We start from the raw sequence: 19,899 nt of genomic DNA on the forward strand, positions 1-19,899 counted from the left end.
TTTGAATTATCAGAGCCATCAGATGTGCACACATGAGCAAAAAGACAGAATATGAGAAAAGGGTTGCACAGACCCCTTCATCAGAGGTGGAGGAGAAGTTGAGATTTTCCCTCAGAAGAGCTAGAAGAATCTTCTCTGCACAAGCAAGGAAGACACTGATCCTTTTCGAAAGGTAGGACATTTCCAGATTTATACTTGGGTTGTGTTTGGATTTGAGAAGGTGGGGTGTGGATTTTCCTTGTCAATGTGCGTGAATTTGGGGAAGGGTGGTGAGTGACGTTGGGTTTTCTGTGTGTGTGGATTTGGGGGGAAGGTGAGGAAGGTTGGGTTTGCTGTGTGTCTGACTTTGGGCTATAGGCCACAAAGTGTTTCTCCTGTCTGATAAAAGAAAATGGAGGACAGGGAAGTGTTGTGTACACCTACTTTGCGGAAGGGTGAAGCCAGCACTTCATTAAAATTGTACGTATCACTGGCCAGCTGAATGTGGCGGCTGAGCGACCAATGGCTCAGATATTAAGATTTGAATTATCGGAGCCATCAGATGTGCACACATGAGCAAAAAGACAGAATATGAGAAAAGTGTTGCACAGAACTCTTCATCAGAGCCTGAAGGAGAAGTTGAGATTTTCCCTCAGAAGAGCTAGAAGAATCTTTTCTGCACAAGCAAGGAAGAAGTTGATCCTCTTCGAAAGGTAGGACCTTTCCAGATTTATACTTGGGTTGTGTTTGGATTTGAGAACGTGGGGTGTGGATTTGCTGTGTCAATGTGTGTGGTTACGGGGAGAGGTGAGGAAGGGTGGGTTTGCTGTGTGTCTTATTTTGGGCCATAAGCCTCAAAGTATTACTCCTGTCTGATAGCGCATTCATGCGCTATAAAAGAAAAAGGAGTACAGGGAAGTGTTGTGTTCCCCTACTCTGCTGAGGGGTAAAGACAGCACTTCATTAAAATTGTACACATCACTGTCCAGCTGAATGTGGCGGCTGAGCGACCAATGGCTCAGATATTAAGATATGAATTATTGGAGCCATCAGATTTGCACACATGAACAAAAAGACAGAATATGAGAAAAGGGTTGGCCGGATCTATGTAACCCACGTGGCCCCCTGTTCCAACTCAGTAGCTGACAACAAATATGCCCCCATACATACCCTCTTCCACCTTGAAAAATAAATTCAATATGTATTTTAATTATTTTTAATTTTTCTTAATCTTTAAATATTTATACATTTTAATTATCCCTAGGAAAATAAAATTAATGTGGACTATTTCCATATTTTTTTTTTTATTCTCACTTTACTCCACCCCCCTTTCTAATCCTATTTAGAATAGTTACAAAAGGAAATCCTGGGGCGCAGCCCCTTTTCTATTCCTATTTTTATTTAATTCCATTTTTATATTTTTTATTTTATTTTTATTTTTATTTCCACCAAGCAAGGTTATTTTCCTTTTAAATTTATTCGTATATTTTTAAGGTTATTAGTGTATTTCTTATTGTATATTTAATTATATGCTGTAATGCAGTGAAATGAAACATAATGTTTAACAATGGGCCGCCGGATATATACAAGTAGGACAGCCGCTGTAAAGTTGCTTTTGAGTTGAATCGGGTGTCGGATGTAATGCAATACATGCCCATATGCCGTAACACAACGGACTTCCATCTATAACCTAATTTCCAGATGCCAATATGGCGTTTATGCGCCCGCGCATGCGCAGTATATGCATTACACCCTATAATAAGAGAGAGGTGCACCAAGATGGCCTCTCCAGACGACATCCAATGACAAAACGCGTAGGGCTTGGCCTAAGACGTGTACACACTCTCTCACAAGGCGGCGGCGGTGAATGTATCTCATAGCGTTTGTTACCTTTTGATTAATGTGAGTAGCCACTTTTTGGATTTAATAAAGTTAATAAGTTACAACAATACTACAATATGGATATTTCATTTCTTATATAATGCGATGGAATGAGGAGTAACTGAATATTAACCGGACCAGCTTCATATAGCGACACGGGCTCACACTGTGGAGGTGTGTTAACCCCTGCAGGGGCAGGGGAGCTGATGAGTTTCGTCAATTTGTCTCATGCACGGAAAACGCACCGGTTGCAATTCAGGATATACCAGACACCGAGCACAAGTCACTTTTATTTATGTGGAACTTTTTAAAGTTATTTTGCTTTTTCAAGTGGACTTTAATGTGTGGAGACAATAGAAGTTTTATACCCACCCATTTTGCATAAAAGCATAAAAGCACTTTATACTGCACATAGCTGTATAACACAGAATGAACTTGTGATTTTTTTTTTTTGCACAAGCACTGTCAGTTTGCAATTTGCACTTGTATCAATTTTTATAGATGTTTACCAGTTTATTAGCACTAGCACTTTCAATACAAATATTACAGATGTTCACTAGTATTAGCACTTCTAATTTGCAATCCACTTGTGGTATTAATTGACCATCTTCATGGTGAATTTTGAACTATAGGAAATAGAGATATATATATATATATACATTTTGCTGTTTTAAGAGAGAGCCATAGCTACCACCACAGTATTTACATTTCTCCCAACCTTTTAGGCTGGCAATATTTGGTAGTGGCAGCCTCCCTTCTATTACATATATTTTTTACATTATATATTTTTTACATTATATATTTTAATTTTTATTGCTTCTTCTATTACTATTACCTCTTCCAATATCTACAAAATATATTTTTAATCAATTTTTTTCCATAACGCAAACCTTAAACCCCCTTTTTCTATCTAATAGATCAGACATTAAGCTTTGGATTATCGGGGCCATCAGATGTGCACACACGAGAAAGACAGAACATGAGAAAAGTGTTGCACAGACCCCTTCATCAGAGATGGAGGAGAAGTTGAGATTTTCCCTCAGAAGAGCTAGAAGAATCTTCTCTGCACAAGCAACAAAGAAGTTGATCCTCTTCGAAAGGTAGGACCTTTCCAGATCTATAATTGGGTTGTGTTTGGATTTGAGAAGGTAGGGTTGTGGATTTGCTGTGTCAATGTGTGTGAATTTGGGGAGGAGAGGTGAGGGAGGTTGGGTTTGCTTTTTGTGTGCATTTGGGGGGAAGGTGAGGAAGCGTGGGTTTGCTGTGGCTCTGACTTTGGGCTATTAGCCCCAAAGTATTTTTTCCTTTCAGATACCGCATTTTTGCGCTATAAAAGAAAAAGGAGGTCAGGGAAGTGTTGTGTACCTCTACTCTGCGGAGGGGTGAAGCCAGCACTTCATTAAAATTTTGTGTATCACTGGCTAGCTGAATGGGGCAGCTGAGCGACAAATGGCTCTGATATTACGATTTGAACTATCGCAGCCATCAGATGTGCACACACAAGCAAAAAGACAGAACATGAGAAAAGTGTTCCAAGGACCCCTTCATCAGAGCTGGAGGAGAAGTTGAGATTTTCCATCAGAAGAGCTAGAAGAGTCTTCTCTGCACAAGCAAGGAAGAAGTTGATCCTCCTTGAAAGGTAGGACCTTTCAAGATCTATACTTGGGTTGTGTTTGGATTTGAGAAGGGGGGTTGTGGATTTGCTGTGTCAATGTGTTTGGATTTGGGGAGGGCAGGTGAGGGAGCCTGGGTTTGATGTGTATGTGGATTTTGGGGGAAGGTGAGGGAGGGTGGGTTTGCTGTGTCTCTGACTTTGGGCTATAAGCCCCAAAGTAGTTTTCCTGTCTGATACCTCATTTTTGGGCAATAAAAGAAATGGAGGACAGGGAAGTATTGTGTACCCCTACTCTGTGGAGGGGTGAAGCCAGCAGTTCATTAAAATTGTACGTATCACTGACCAGCTGAATGTGGCAGCTGAGCGGCCAATGGCTCAGACATTAAGATTTAAATTATCGAAGCCATCAGATGTGCACACACGAGCAAAAATACTGAATATGAAAAAAGTGTTGCACAGACCCCTTCATCAGAGGTGGAGGAGAAGTTGAGATTTTCCCTCAGAAGAGCTAAAAGAATCTTCTCTGAACATGCAAGGAAGAAGTTGATCCTTTTCAAAAGGTAGGACCTTTCAAGATCTATACTTTGGTTGTGTTTGGATTTGAGAAGGGGGGTGTGGATTTGCTGTGTCAATGTGTGTGGATTTGGGGAGGGGAGGTGAGGGAGCTTGGGTTTGCTGTGTGTGAGGATTGTGGAGGAAGATGAGGAAGGGTGGGTTTGCTGTGTCTCTGACTTTAGGCCATAAGCCCCAAAGTATTTCTCCTGTCTGATAGCGCATTTTTGCGCTATGAAAGAAAAAGGAGGACAGGGTAGTGTTGTGTACCCCTATTCAGCAGAGGGGCCAGCACTTCATTAAAATTGTGTGTATCACTGGCCAGCTAAATGTGGCGGCTGAGCAAACAATAGTTCAGACAATATACTTTGGATTATCAGGGCCATCAGATGTGCACACACGAGCAAAAAAACAGAATACTAGAAAAATGTTGCACAGACGCCTTCTTCAGAGCATGGAGGAGAAGTTGAGATTTTCGCTCAGAAGAGCTAGAAGATTCGTTTCTGCAGAAGCAAGGAAGAAGAAGTTGATTCTCTTTGAAAGGTAGGACCTTTCTAAATCTCTACTTGGGTTGTGTTTGGATTTGAGCAGTTGGGGTGTGGATTTGATTTGTCAATGTGTGTGGATTTCTGAGGGGAGGTGAGGGAGGTTGGGTTTGATGTGTGTGTGGATTTGGGGGGAAGGGGAGAAAGGGTGGTTTTGCTGTGTGTCTGACTTAGGGCTATAGGCCACAAATTATTTCTCCTGTCTAATAGCGCATTATTGCGCTATAAAAGAAAATTAGGACAGGGAAGTGTTGTGTACCCCTAATCTGTGGAAGGTTGAAGCCAGCACTTCATTAAAATTGTACTTATCACTGGCCAACTGAATGTGGTGGCTGAGCGACCAATGGCTCAGATATTAAGATTTGATTTATCAGAGCCATCAGATATGCACACATGAGCAAAAAGACAGAATATGAGAAAAGGGTTGGACAGAACCCTTCATCAGAGCCTGGAGGAGAAGTTGAGATTTTCCCCCAGAAGAGCTAGAAGAATCTTCTCTGCACAAGCAAGGAAGACATTGATCCTCTTCGAAAGGTAGGACATTTCCAGATCTATACTTGGGTTGTGTTTGAATTTGAGAAGTTGGGATGAGGATTTTCCTTGTCAATGTGTGTGGATTTGGGAGGGCTGATGAGGGAGCTTGGGTTTTCTGTGTGTGTGGATTTGGGGGAAGGTGAGGAAGGGTGGGTTTGCTGTGTGTCTGACTTTGGACTATAGGCCACAAAGTATTTCTCCTGTCTGATAGCGCATCTTTGCGCTATAAAAGAAAATGGATGACAGGGAAGTGTTGTCTACCCCTACTCTGCGTAGGGGTGAAGGCAGCACTTCATTAACATTGTGCATATCATTGGCCAGCTGAATGTGGCAGCTGAGCGACCAATGGCTCAGATATTAAGCTTTGTGTTATTGGGGCCATCAGATGTGCACACACGATAAAAAGACAGAACATGAGAAAAGTGGTTCACAGACCCCTTCATCAGGGCATGGAGAAGAAGTTGAGATTTTCCCTCAGAAGAGGTAGAAGAATCTTCTCTGCACAAGCAAGGAAGACGTTGATCCGCTTCAAAAGGTAGGCCATTTCCAGATCTATACTTGGGTTGTGTTTGGATTTGAGAAGGTGGAGTGTTTATTTTCCTTGTCAATGTGTGTGGATTTGGGGAGGGGAGGTGAGGGACATTGGGTTTTCTGTTTGTGTGTATTTGGGGGGAAGTTGAGGAAGGGTGGGTTTGCTGTGTGTCTGACTTTGGGCTATAGGCGACAAAGTATTTCTCTTGTCTGATAGCGCATTTTTGCGCTATAAAAGAAAATGGAGGACAGGGAAGTGTTGTGTACCCCTACTCTGCGGAAGGGTGAAGCCAGCACTTCATTAAAATTGTGCATATCATTTGCAGGAGAATGCCCCTGTGCTTCAGCATATATATATTTTAGGCACAGATTGCGTTAAAAAAGGTTTTATTTTTTACTACTTTTTTTGTATTTGCTTTGCAGGTATGGTATGTCTTAGCCCCTGTACACATGGTCGGAGAATCCATCGGAATGTGTCCTATCGGACCATGTTGTCGGATAATCCGACTGTGTGTGGTATGCATCGGACTGTTTTCGTCGGAATATCCGTCGGACCAAATTTTCCAACTTGTTGGAAATATTTTCCGACAAACTGGTCCGATAGGACATACTCCGATCATGTGTAGAGAACAAAGTGCCACGCATGCTCAGATCAAATTCCTACATCAAAGCTATTGGCTACTAGCCTGAACGTAGTCCCATCGTAACGAAATTACGTCATCACATTCTGAAAGATCTGATTTTTCGACAACTTTGTCCGACCGTGTGTATGCAACAGTTTCGGACACAATCCGACGGACAAAATCTGACGGATTTGGTTGGCAGAATGTCCGACCGTGTGTACGGGGGCTTACTGTTATACTGTAATGTTACTTTGTTTTATTGTTGACTATCATTTGCTTAGCAGGTACGCCATTCAGTTGCAGAGTGGATTTATTTATCTTGACAGCAACAGCGTTTGCTCCCACGATACATAAAGCTGTGACTCCAGTGTAGTTGGAGGTGATTTCACTGCCATAGTTAAAAAAAAGAGCATATATGCCAAAGCATGGGGGTAACAGGGGTGTAGGAGTGATTTGCTCCTAACTTTTGCAAATTTTCCCGAGGCATTTCAAGGCTGACAATTACAAGCATGACTTCCATAGACAGAGGCATGATGGGACCTGTAGTTCCGCAACAGCTGGGGGGCCGCCAGTTTGAGACCCCTGGATTACAGTCACAACAGGAAGTGGGCTGGCATTCTCCAGCATTGGAGACAGAGAGAAAGCCTGGAAAGACAGTGCGACACACTAGTGCAGGGATCTAAGGGTTAAATCAGCCAGTGAGATTGTGATACAATTGCTCTCTGAAGAGTGTTTTAAACACACATCACTCTTCAGAGAGTACTGCACATATGAAGGACCCTTTCAAAAAGAAATAAAGCTAAAACAGCTAGATCAGGTCTAGATCTAGATCAGTGTCATAATTAGACTTAGGGTCAAAGGTCAGGGTCAGCGAATTAAAAAACAAAATAAACAAAAAAAAAAACTTTTATTGTAATTAATATCAGACCCCTTTTCCACTGAGGTGCTTTTACGGCAATTTTGCACTTAAAATAGCGCCTCAAAACTGTTTCCCATAGATTTTGATGGATGCTTTCACACTGGGGCGATGCGCTGGTTGGGCGGTGCAAAAAGTCCTGCAAGCAGCATCTGTGGTGCATGTTTGGAGGGTTTTATAAAGCACCACAAAAATGCCCCTGTCCATTGAAATGAATGGGAAGCACTTCCAAAAGTGCTGAAAAATAGCTTTTTAGCTCAACACTAATGCCGCAAAAGCGCCCGACCCTTATCAGCAGTTTTTGACTGCCTCAGCGTGAAAGGGGTCTTAGTGTCAGTGACGCTGTGTTTTTAGGTAGAATAATAAAACAGCTAAATGTGCAATATTGTTTCTGGAGGGCCCTAATATGGGTACAAACAAGAAATAACATGCACATATGCAGTATTGCTGCAATTGTAAGGAGCAGGGGAATTCGTTTTGGGTCGCTCTTTAACCACTTGAGATCCGCGCTATAGCCAAATGACGGCTACAGCGCGGATCTCCTTTTCTGGGACGACGTCAATAGACGTAGTCCCGTGTACGAGTGGCCTGCGCGCCCCCTGAGGGGTGCGCGCGGTGCGCTCTGTGATCGGCGAGACCATGAGACTCGCCTGATCACCGATCCGTGCAAGGGGTCGATCCCGACCCCTTATCACGTGATCAGCTGTCAGCCAATGACAGCTGATCATGTGATATAACGGAGCCGGTAATCGGCTATTATTCCTGCTTGTGCTGACAGCGCGAGGAGAAAAAAAAAAAGCCGATCACCGGCGGCCGCGATCGGGACATCAGTCCCGATCACGGCCAGCCCTGCTAATGCCTACCTGCCCCCTGCCAGTGCCCACCTGCCCCCTGCAGTGCCACATGTACTAAAAGTAAGTGCCCTCGTCAGTGCCACCCAGCAGTGCCCATAGTGCCACCCAGCAGTGCCCACAGTGCCACCCAGCAGTGCCCACAGTGCCACCCAGCAGTGCCACCCACAGTGCCACCCAGCAGTGCCACCCAGCAGTGCCCACAATCTGCCTCAAAGGTGCTGCACCCCAGTGCCACATATCCGTGCCCATCAGTGTCATCTACCAGTGCCCAGCAGTGCCGCCCATCAGTGCCCAGCAGTGCCACCTATCAGAGCCACCTATCAGTGCCACCTATCAGTGCCCATCAGTCCCATCTATCAGTGGTACCTATCAGTGCCCATCCGTGCCACCCATCCATGCCACCCATCCGTGCCCATCTTTGCCCATCAGTCCCGCCTTATCTGTGCCCATCGGTGCCGCCTTATCTGTGCCTATTAGTGCCGCCTTAACTATGCCTATCAGTGCCCACCAGTGCAGCCTATCAGTGCCCACCAATGCAGCCCATCAGTGCCCACCAATGCAGCCCATCAGTGCCCACCAGTGCAGCCTATCAGTGCCGCCTAATCAGCGCACTTCAATGAAGGAGAAAAATGACCCGTTTGCAAAATTTTATAACAAACTATTAAAACATGATTTTTTTTTTTTTTTGCATCTTTTTTTGTTTGTTTAGCAAAAAATAAAACTCTGAGCTGTAACTAAATACCACCAAAAGAAAGCTCTATTTGTGGGAAAAAAATGATAAAAATTTCATTTGGGTACAGTGTTGTATGCCCGCGCAATTGTCATTCAAAGTGCATCAGCGCTGAAAGCTGAAAATTGGTCTGGGACTGAGGGGGGTTTAAGTGCCCAGTAAGCAAGTGGTTAATGGTAGATCATAGTAATAGCAAGAAACATAAAGCTACATTTAGAAAAAAAAAATTGTTTAGTTTGTGCCAGTTTTGCTATGATATTGAGACAAAACTAGGAGATATACTTTACTATTTATTTCTAACTGAAAGCCCAATTTCTCCTGAAAAAAACAAGGTATAATTCACCTGGATATACAAAGTAGTTGCGATGAAATGTACAGTTTTACTAACACAGGTCACAGAGGAGGTTTTATATGAAAATCGACTTTATTTGAAAGGTCCCATCCAAAAATCCAAGAATCCAAAAAAGTTACAGTCCAATTCTGCACTAATATCAGGCACAGGAAGGACAGACCGGGGCTCAGTGCTGGGGTCCTAGTAACAGGACCCTCACCAGGTGCACCCTAGCAACTGTCACTCTGCAGTGGTGTAGCCAGAGAGGGAGGCGGTGTGCTGTGCTCTCTGCAGAGTCTTTCTTTTACAGAAAGAAGAGAAATGGACGGAAAGAAGAGGACGGAGAAGACTCATCATCGTCAGCCAGACAAGCTGAAGAGGAAGATGAGCGTGGACGAGCCCCAGGAGGAGAGGAGGAAGAGAAGACGCCGGGGAGCTGAACAATCGCTGAAGTCCAGAGGGACAAAGCATGGTAAGTTGTATACAGACATGTACACTTCACACTAGTAGCTTACACTCTATATACACTTCACACTAGGAGCTTACACTCTAATATATACCATTTGGGATACAGGAATTACATTTCGGTAGATTTAGGGGTCACTCAGTGCAGTCAGGTAGCCATGGAGACAGGTTAGGCAGCCAGAAATCATGTATATTATGTTTAAGTGACACCCGAAGTGTAATACATGGGAGAATTTATTGTAATCCACTCATTTCCAGTAATATACATGTTTTCTGATAGGAATGATCACAAATAGTGAGAACTTTTCTGTTAGTTGTCAGGGTTTATTGGCTGGAAGCTCTCAGTGACAGTTAAAAGATGGCCGCCATGACTAGTGGAGGGGCGGGGCTAAGGGGGAGGGGGGAGTAGACTGACCCACCAGGGAGGAAATCTGTGATGTATTGCTGCCATTCATGTTAATCACTGACATTACAATGCTGAATAAAAAAATAGACTTTTATATATTGGTAATTAGGAATATTGGGGACATCTGTATTTAGAGATATAGATTCAGATATTAGTGACCTCATGTCATGTTACTCTGCTGGCTTTCATACAGACTCCCTGAACAAGAACAAGTCCCAGATATGTATTTCTCATTTGTTCTGTGTCAGGGACTCCAAACTATGGCAACCAAAAAGAGGATTTCTAAAAGGGGGTCAGTAATGAGAGTCAATGGGTTTCTCCCAGAACAGGTGTCCATTACTACACATAGAGATAGATCAGTAATACTTACTATACTTTAAAGAGGAAGTAAACCCTTCCAAACAACTTGGACCTATAGGTAAGCCTAGATTAAGGCTTACCTGTAGGTCCAAGCAATATCTCCTAAACCTATATGGTTTAGGAGATATTTGCCCGAAAATGGGCACCGCTGTCTACGGCGCATGCGCCGTAGACAGCGGCGCGCAGACGCACTAAATGCGGCAAATCCAAGAATGGATTTGCCTAATTTGTCGACTCCCGTGCGCATGCGCGGGAGTGACGTCATCGCGGCTTCGCCGTATGGCAGCGGCGGAGCTGCGAGGCGCGACTCCCGTGCGCATGCGCGGGAGTGACGTCATCGCGGCTGCGCCGCTGTGATTCGTCGGAGCTGCGAGACGCCACCAGCAACATGGATGCGGCGGACTACAGGGGACAGCGGCGACTTCGCTGGCTCCTGTGTCAGGTAAGTGACACATAATGAGCTACTATGCGATGCATAGTAGTCCATTATGCTTTACCTTTGCAGGGAAAAAAAGAGGAAGTAAACCCATCAGGGTTTACTTCCTCTTTAATGGTTAATATTTACATTTTAAACAGTACAATGTTGTCAGAACCGGCATATTTTATTTTTTATTGTAAATAGACATTAAAAAATGCAACTCTGTTATACTCATTTATAAAACCAATATAAAGTTATTGATAAATGTCTTAAGAAACCTTCCAGTGTTAACAGAATGTGTAATTTGACATATTATAAAATAAAGGTTTTACACTATATGTTAAAGTCTCATTATTTCACATAATAATTCTAGTGTATTCTAGTCTAATATAACTTTTACACATGAAGGTAACTTTATGATAGTTTAACAGGATATATATATATATATATATATATATATATATATATATATATATATATATATATATATATATAAATATTCATACATATAGATAGGTAGGTAGATAGATAGTTATATCTATTTATATATATTTACTAGCTTTATTTACAAGCTTTACTAAAACAAAAAATTGCAGAAAAAAAAGAAATGCCACCCCTTGTATGATAAATTGAGAATAATATGTCCTTAAAGTGATTGTAAAAGTGATGTTTATAACAAATATGTTATACTTACCTGCTCTGCGCAGTTGGTTTTGCACAGAACAGCCGGATCCTCCTCTTCTCGGGTCCCTATTCTGTGCTCCTGGCCCCTCCCTCCTGTTGAGTGCCCCCACAGTAAGCAGCTTGCTATGGGGGAACCCAAGCCCAAAGCCATGGTTGGGCCCTGCCCCTTCTCACTCTTGATTGGCTAACTGAGTTTGATTGACAGCAGCAGGAGCCAATGACGCCACTGATGTGTCTAAGCCAATCAGGAGGGAAAGTCCCGGACAGCTGAGGCACTTGTAGACATCGCTGGACACAGATGGGGATCAGGTAAGTAGTAGGGGCACTGAGGGGGGCTGCTGAACACAGATAAAAAACCTTCTGACTTTACAGCCTCAATAAGGGTATATTAACATCAGATGTGGTGGGACTGTGTTGGGCGGCTATTCCAGTGCAGTCCCACCTTATGGACAAAGCTAAATTCTTTGTCCCTTATTTGCCCAGTTTTACAGCACTGTATTTTGGTGGTGTGTGCAATGAAAAGGGTACTGCATGTATTACCTCTTATCAATGCAGTACGATGAGAGGCAATCCACTGCTTTGCACTGCGTCACCAGCGATTGAACTTTGTGAGATGTCTTTGTAACATCTCAATAAAGTTTGTATATAAAAAAAAGGAAACAGCGTAATCCACCAAACACAGGTCTTCATCACTGTGCTGAGCTCAGCCGGATCGCACTGCACTCCAGCTGCTGCACTGTAATGCAGAGGTTGGTGTGAACCAGCCCCAAGAGTCCATATTATTATGATGTTCTATATATATGAACACTTTCCTCACCTGCAGCACCTCTATGAAAGAATGACCTTGGGTACATCCCACTGGTCAATTCATGTAATAAAGAAGAGAAGGATAGGGTCTCACTAATTAGGTGTACAGTTGTAGATTTTATTAAAAATGGATAATAAAAACACGCACTATATGCACTGACTGAAGAAGAAGAAATGGAAAGCATATCAAGAAGCCTCTGTGGTGTCCATCCCTCCAGTCTGGATTGCTGCCGGCATCTGATGTAATGGAGACGGATCAGCTTCTGCAGGGCTTGACAGGTAAGTGCACGGGGCACAACTACTGAGGATGGATCGTTCTCTTGCAACTCAATGGTAAATCTCATCGGGGGAACAGCCGGAGGTCTGGAACTCAGGAGGACGATATCACACACTGCAGGAAATTGAAGGGGGTCTGGTAATGCATTTCAGGGTTGGACTTTGTGCACTGGTGTGCAGTCATGTTGGAGGATCAGGAAGGGGCCATCCCCAAACTGTTCCCACAAAGTTGGGAGCATGACATTTTGCAAAATGTCTTGGCATGCTGATGCCTTAAGAGTTCCCTTCACTGGAACTAAGGGGCCAAGCACAACCCCGGAAAAACAACCATAACCCCCCTCCACCAAATGATTTGGACCAGTGCACAAAGCAAGGTCCAAAAAGACATGGATGAGCGAGTTTGGGGTGGAGGAACATGACTGGTCTGCACAGAGTCCTGACCTCAAGCCAACAAAACACTTTTGGGATGAATTATAGCAGAGACTGTGAGTCAGGCCTTCTCATCCAACATCACTGCCTGACTTCACAAATGTGCTTCTGGAAGAATGGTCAAACATTCCCATAGACACACTCCTAAACCATGTGGATAGCCTTCCCAGAAGAGTTGAAGCTGTTATAGATGCAAAGGGTGGGCCAACTCTATATTGAACCCTACAGACTAAGACTAGGATGCCATTAAAGTTCATGTGCATATAAAGGCATGCGTCCCAATACTTTTAACAATATAGTGTATATGGGCATCGCTGTCTGTGTAACCACAGCCTAACACTCCAAGTTTCCTTTCACAATAGCAGTAGGGGAGTTGCTAGGTGACAAAAAGACCATGAGCTTCAGCCCGAAGTCCAAACCCAGTGGCGACGATAGTGGCGCAGGGTTTGTTGGCTGGGCGGTGGGGTTGTGAGCAATGGCGGAACTACCGCTATAGCAACACATGCGGGCACTATGGGGCCCGCAGTCAAGTGGGGCCCGCTGAGGATAGGTGCCGCGGCTCCGCAAGTAGTCTGCGGGCGAGAGTGGATAGCTCCGCGGGTGAGAGCGGGTGGTCCGCGGGCGAGAACGGGTGGCTCCGCGGGTGAGAGCGGGCGGTCCGCTGGTGAGAGAGTGGGCGGTCCGTGGGCGTGAGCGGGCTGGCCAATCAGGGAGCTGACGGGCGGGGGAGCATAGAGATGACATCATCTCTCACCTCCCGGTGCCCCTGCATCCCTGCAGTGCAGTTCCCCCCTCACTGTGCAGGCAGCAAGGAAGCAGAGAGATGACATTATCTCTCTGCTGCCTGACTGATAATCTGCTGCCTGACTCTGTGACACAGAAGGAAAGTGACAGAGCAAGTGACAATCCATAATGTGTGGCAGGCGACGTGGCAAGTGACAACCCGGGACATGGCAAGTGACAATTCGTAACGTGTGGCAGGTGACGTGGCAAGTGAAAATCCGCCGTGACGTGGCAAGTGACAATCCGTAATGTGTGGCAGGTGACGTGGCAAGTGAAAATCCGTGACGTGGCAAGTGACAATCCGTAATGTGTCTCAAGTGACAACCTGGGACATGGCAAGTGACAATCCGTAATGTGTGGCAGGTGACGTGGCAAATGGCAACCTGGGACATGCCAAGTGACAATCTGTAATGTGTGGCAGGTGACGTGGCAAGTGACAATCTGGATGTGGCAAGTGACAATCCGTAACATGTGGCAGGTGACGTGGCAAGTGAAAATCCGTGACGTAGCAAGTGACAAACCGTAATGTGTGGCAGGTAACGTGGTAAGTGACAATCCGTAATGTGTGGCAGGTGACTTGGCAAGTGACAATCTGTAATGTGTGGCAGGTGACGTGGCAAGTGACAACCCAGGATGTGGCAAGTGACAATCCATAATGTGTGGCAAGTGACAATCTAGGACGTGGCAAGTGACAATCCATAATGTGTGGCGAGTGGCAATCTAGGACGTGGCAAGTGACAATCTGTAATGTGTGGCAAGTGGCAATCTAGGATGTGGCAAGGGACAATCCGTAATGTGTGGCAGGTAACGTGGCAAGTGACAATCCGCGACGTGGTAAGTGGATAATCCACAACATGTGGCAGGTGACATTCTGCAATGTGTCACAAGTGACAATCTGCATCTAGTGGCAGGCGACGTGGCAAGTGGACAAGCCGCAACGTGTGGCAGGTGATGTGACAAGTGACAATCCTTAATGTGTGGCAAGTGACAATCCAGGACGTGGCAAGTGACAATCCATAATGTGTGGCAAGTTACGTGGCAAGTGACAATCTGGGATGTGGCAAGTGGACAATCCGCAACATGTGGCAGGTGACATTCCGCAACGTGTGACAAGTGACAATCTGCATCTGGTGACAGGAGATGATGGCAAGTGACACGCTCAGGGATCCCACTGATTTTGCATTATGGTGAGTTGAACTATTTTGTTTTATATAACAGAACAGAAATTGGTTAGAAGGCATGGAGTTCTGCAATGTGTTCCCTTCAGGGGCTGCATACAGTAAACTGCATACTTTGTTGTTAAAAATTAATATAAGCCGTTGCCTGGGTACTGTGCCACATGGGTGTGGTAGTCTGTTGTTCAATGGCATTAGTTCATTTTTTTTTGTGGAGGGGGGCCCATACAACATTTTGCTATGGGGCCCTGTGATTTCTAGTTATGCCCCTGGTTGTGAGGTTGTGTGGCGGGGGTAAGCTCACTTGCTGGTTGCTGACTGGCTTACCGGTGCCCATCAATGCTGACCACTAAACTCACACTGACATACACTTTTTACATACACTGACCTACCTGACATACATACACTGACCTACCTAACACACACTGACCTACCTGACATACACACACTGACCTACCTGACATGCACTGACCTACCTGACATACACACATTGACCTACCTGACATAAACTGACCTACCTCACATGCACTGACCTACCTGACTACATACACTGACCTACATACACTGGTTGTGCTCCCATCATCACAGCAGGCAGCCAGAGGAGGAGGGGAGAGAGGAGAGCCGAGCACCGAGCAGTGATCTCACAGTGGAATGGCAGCCACATTGTAATTCCCACCTTCTGGAGCCTGCAGCACCTATGATGGATGCCACACGTCCCGCCGCCCCACCATTGGACCAGTGGGATGTCCATCATAGGTGCTGCAGGCACCAGAAGGCGGGACCTGCTATGTGACTCGGACGCTCTCGGCGGCACTCGGGGCTACTAACACAGTTGTGCATCCCTGAGGCCTGGGGCTTTCCAGGGACCCATGCGAGTTTCCAGCCCCTCCCTCCCAACACCACTGAATAGCAGCACTGTTTATGGCCTTCGAAAAGCGATTTGCGATAGATCACTTCTTTTCAGAGGATGGTAAAAGGAAATTTTCAAACATTCATACTGCCACCTCCTGATGATGATGATGATTTTGTACAGCAAGCCCACACCGCAACTGTGAGACAAGCTCTTACCTTGCAGTAGTGGATCGGTCACATTCACTTACATGGGAGAATTAGACAGGTGGACCTGCATCAAACTTGCCATGTCTTGCTAAAATTGCTGCATTGCAATTGAAAACATAGCAGTAATGTGTACTCACCAGACGCATCACCTCCTCACTGCCTCTGAAAAGCAATCCACTACAGATCTCTGTTAGAGAGGCAGTAATGTTTGCCACACATCTAAACTTAGCCAAGAGTAGGGACCCATTCACACTATTGCTGAACGCTGAAGTGTTGCACCAATGCATATACACTATTGTATTGCAGCAATGCATGTTATGAACAATGATATGATGAGGTGTCATACTGAATGGAACCACAACACCCCTGCATTGAAGCACACTGCCAATGCATTGCCATGTTGTGCCATGCTGTGGCGTGTTGCAATGAAAAACATGGTGCAGTTACATTTTGTATTGCATTTTAATGATTTGCAAGACTAATAACTAAATAGGCTGCCTTAATGTGATGCCCACTAAACATACAGCATCACACATGCACACCTCCCAACTTTTTGAGATGGCAATGAGGGACACCTATCAGCAAAAGTATGCAGGCATAGGACACACCCCCTGCCACACCCACTTAAAGGAGAATTGTACAAAAAGATTGGTTAAACACACAAGTGCTTTTTTTACCACTACTATTCCTTTATATTGGCTTCTGGAATTTACAAATGCAGAAATTTAGAAATCAGATGAAAGGTTTAGCCCTGGGAATCACTTTTTGATAGATAAAAAGTACATTTTATATACAACTATATGGATCATATCAAAATGAGGGACAAATGAGGAGGAATGAGGGATGAAGGGATATTTCTCCAAATATTACTCTCACTTTGGTGTGCATGGCGGCATTTCACATGTGTCGCACCATTGATGCTTTTCTAAATAGGCAACCCCACCGCATGCATTTGTGTTCACATGTGTGTGTATGGGGGAGTGGGGTTCAAAATTTGGGGAGGGTTTAAGTGCTTGGCTGTAACTTTAATTGTTTGCATTTTTTTATCACATACGGGACATAAAGTCCACTATGTGGTGTATTTTGTGGTGACAAGGTCTCTTTAATAATACATCAGCAGTCCTGATGTCTCACCTGCTCTCCAATGATGCTAATGGAGTGCAGATCACCCCCATTTGTTTCTTCCCCCACCATATGCACTGGATGAAGTGACACCAAGACCCGGAAATGACGTTTCACATGTCGCTTCTGTGTCATTACCAGGAAGGGGAGATCAACGAACAAAGATAATAAAAAAGGACAGAATAGTTTGTAAATTGCCAAATGAATGTGCAGCTATTATGTCCCTTATCTAGTATCTTGCAGAAGCTATTTCTTCACAAAAATATAAAACGTTATCACCATCTACAGTACCCAAAACTATGTCCATTTATGTCTTCTCAGAATAATTTACTAGAAAATGTTCAGTGTTTGTAAATGATCTAGGACTTGGATTATTGTGGAATGTGATTGTATTGGTAAGTAAATGACTAAATTCTAAACTTTTTGCTATTTTAGGACTATTTCTGGATTGCCATGGAGCACGCCAGCGGAGGGGATCTTCATCTCCTGGGTGAACAGGGAGACTTTGACATCGGCACCATCAGGTAGGTACCGTCATTAACAATGAAAGCACCACTGACTCACATTGTGCTACATCATACCATGGTAACAAAGGCTTCACCTGTAGGACCCCACAATACAAAAGAAGAACATACACCCCTATAATAGACATGGGGGAAGTTTAGAGCTTCACAGACAATTGAGAACACAACTGACCAAGCCAGCCCTGCAGTCACAGCGAGGAATAATTCTCAGATGTCCCACGATCCATTCTCTAAAATATAAAATCTTCCTGCATCTCTCTGTGTGTTTTTGAATAGAGCAGCTTTGATAAGGGTTTTGATTGTGAACTGGGAACACCTAGGGGTATTTCTGAACATACACATGAAAATACATTCTATTTACTTCTGTATTAGAATATATATATATATTGGAAGATGATAAATTATTTTTTGTTGTTTCTTCAATAGATTCTACACTACCGAATGCATCATTGGCCTCCAACAGTTCCATGAGAAAGGCTTTATCCATCGGTAAGTTCTCGTCTTTATTCTACAGCTTCCCACAAATAGTTCTTACTTTACATTTCATCTGTTTATTCAACAAGATTTACCAACATTTGTAGTGTGAGGACCACCTAAACAATTACCTACCTTTATATCCAATGTGCTAGGTCCTCCAGCTACAAAGTGGTTTGTAAATGTTGTGATTCTGAAACATATTGGGGTTGATTTGCTAAAACTGGAGAGTGAAAAACTCCGGAGCAGCTCTGCATAGAAACCAATCAGCCTCCAAGTTTTTTTTTTTTGTCAAAGCTTAATTGAACAAGCTGATGTTGGAAGCTGATTGGCTACCATGCACAGCTGCACCAGATTTTTCACTCAGTAGTTTTAGTAAATCAACCCCATTGTCTGCAATAAAACTGAAGTATTCATATTCAGTGTACAGTAATACATACTCTAAAGGCAGAAGGTTTTTTACCTTAATTCATTCCATGCATTCTCTGTGTGCAGCCCCCTCCCCCCTTATACTTACCTGAGCCTGATCTCGATCCAGCAATGTGCCCGAGAGTGGCGGTTCTCTCCTCCTCCTCCGCTCTCCTTACTGCTCATGGATGCAGCATTGGGAGCCATTGGCTCCTGCTGCTTTCAATCATAGCCTGTAAGGTGAGAGGGGGCGGAGTCAAGCTGTGCTGTATATGTCAATGGACACACAAAGTGTGGCGTGGGAGTGATCCTGCATGAGTACCCCCATAGAAAGCGGTTTGCTGTAAGAGCAATTACATAGGAGGAGAAGCCACAACCATTAGTGGGGGACCCAAAGAATAGGAGGATGGGGGCTGCTTAGTGTAAAACAAATACACAGAGCAAGTATAACATGTTTTTTATTTAGAAGAAAAATTCCCTTTATAATCACTTTTAGGTTGTGGTGTCACTGCTGTGTTGCTGTAAGACAAATATTACTGCAACAAGTAGCAATGTGCATTATCCAAGTTGGTACACTGAGGTGCTCTTCATTGTTAATGGCACCCCTAATGTACCTTGCCAATGCATACATGTTGCAGCGTGCCACAATGCCCAGAAAGGTACTTCAATGCATTATGGTGTGCTGCGTTACTACAAATTGTACACATCCATTTTTTATTTGTGCATTTTAGTGCGTTAGGCAGAACTTTAAAATGAATGGGCTGCCTTAATGCAACCAGTGTTAAAGTGGTGTTGACACCAAGAAATAAAACAGTGTTTGAAAATCTTTAAAAAAATAAGAAAAAATAATTGGAAAAAATATTTTTACTCACCTCTAAATACCTGTTGCTAAGGAGTCCCTCGTAGTCTGCCTTCTTCCTTGCCCGGGCTAGTGACATCACTTCCCCTCGCGCCACACAGTCATCTGGGACCTGTCACGTGTTGCACAGACAACTTCATCGGAGCATGGAGGAGAAGTTGAGAATGTTCCTCAGAAGAGCTAGAAGAATCTTCGCTGCACAAGCAAGGAAGAAGTTGATCCTCTTCGAAAGGTGGGACCTTTCCAGATCTATACTTGGGTTGTGTTTGGATTTGAGAATGTGGGGTATGGATTTGCTGTGTCAACATGTGTGGATTTGGGGTTAGGTTAGGCAGGTTGGGTTTGCTGTGTGTGTGTATTTGGGGAGAAGGTAAGGAAGGTTGGTTTTTCTGTGTGTCTGATTTTGGGCTATAAGCCCCAAAGTATTGCGCCTATCTAATAGCGTATTCATGCGCTATTTGGGGATAGTAGGTGCATGATTTTGGGTTTCATGTGTGTGTGTATTTGGGGGGAAGGTGAGGAAGGGTGGGTTTGCTGTGTGTCTGATTTTGGGCCATGA

This window comes from Lithobates pipiens, unplaced genomic scaffold, assembly GCF_037356315.1.
Source record: "Lithobates pipiens isolate NorthernLeopardFrog02 unplaced genomic scaffold, aLitPip1_a1.2 Scaffold_23, whole genome shotgun sequence".
In the NCBI taxonomy this organism is placed as follows: Eukaryota; Metazoa; Chordata; class Amphibia; order Anura; family Ranidae; genus Lithobates; species Lithobates pipiens.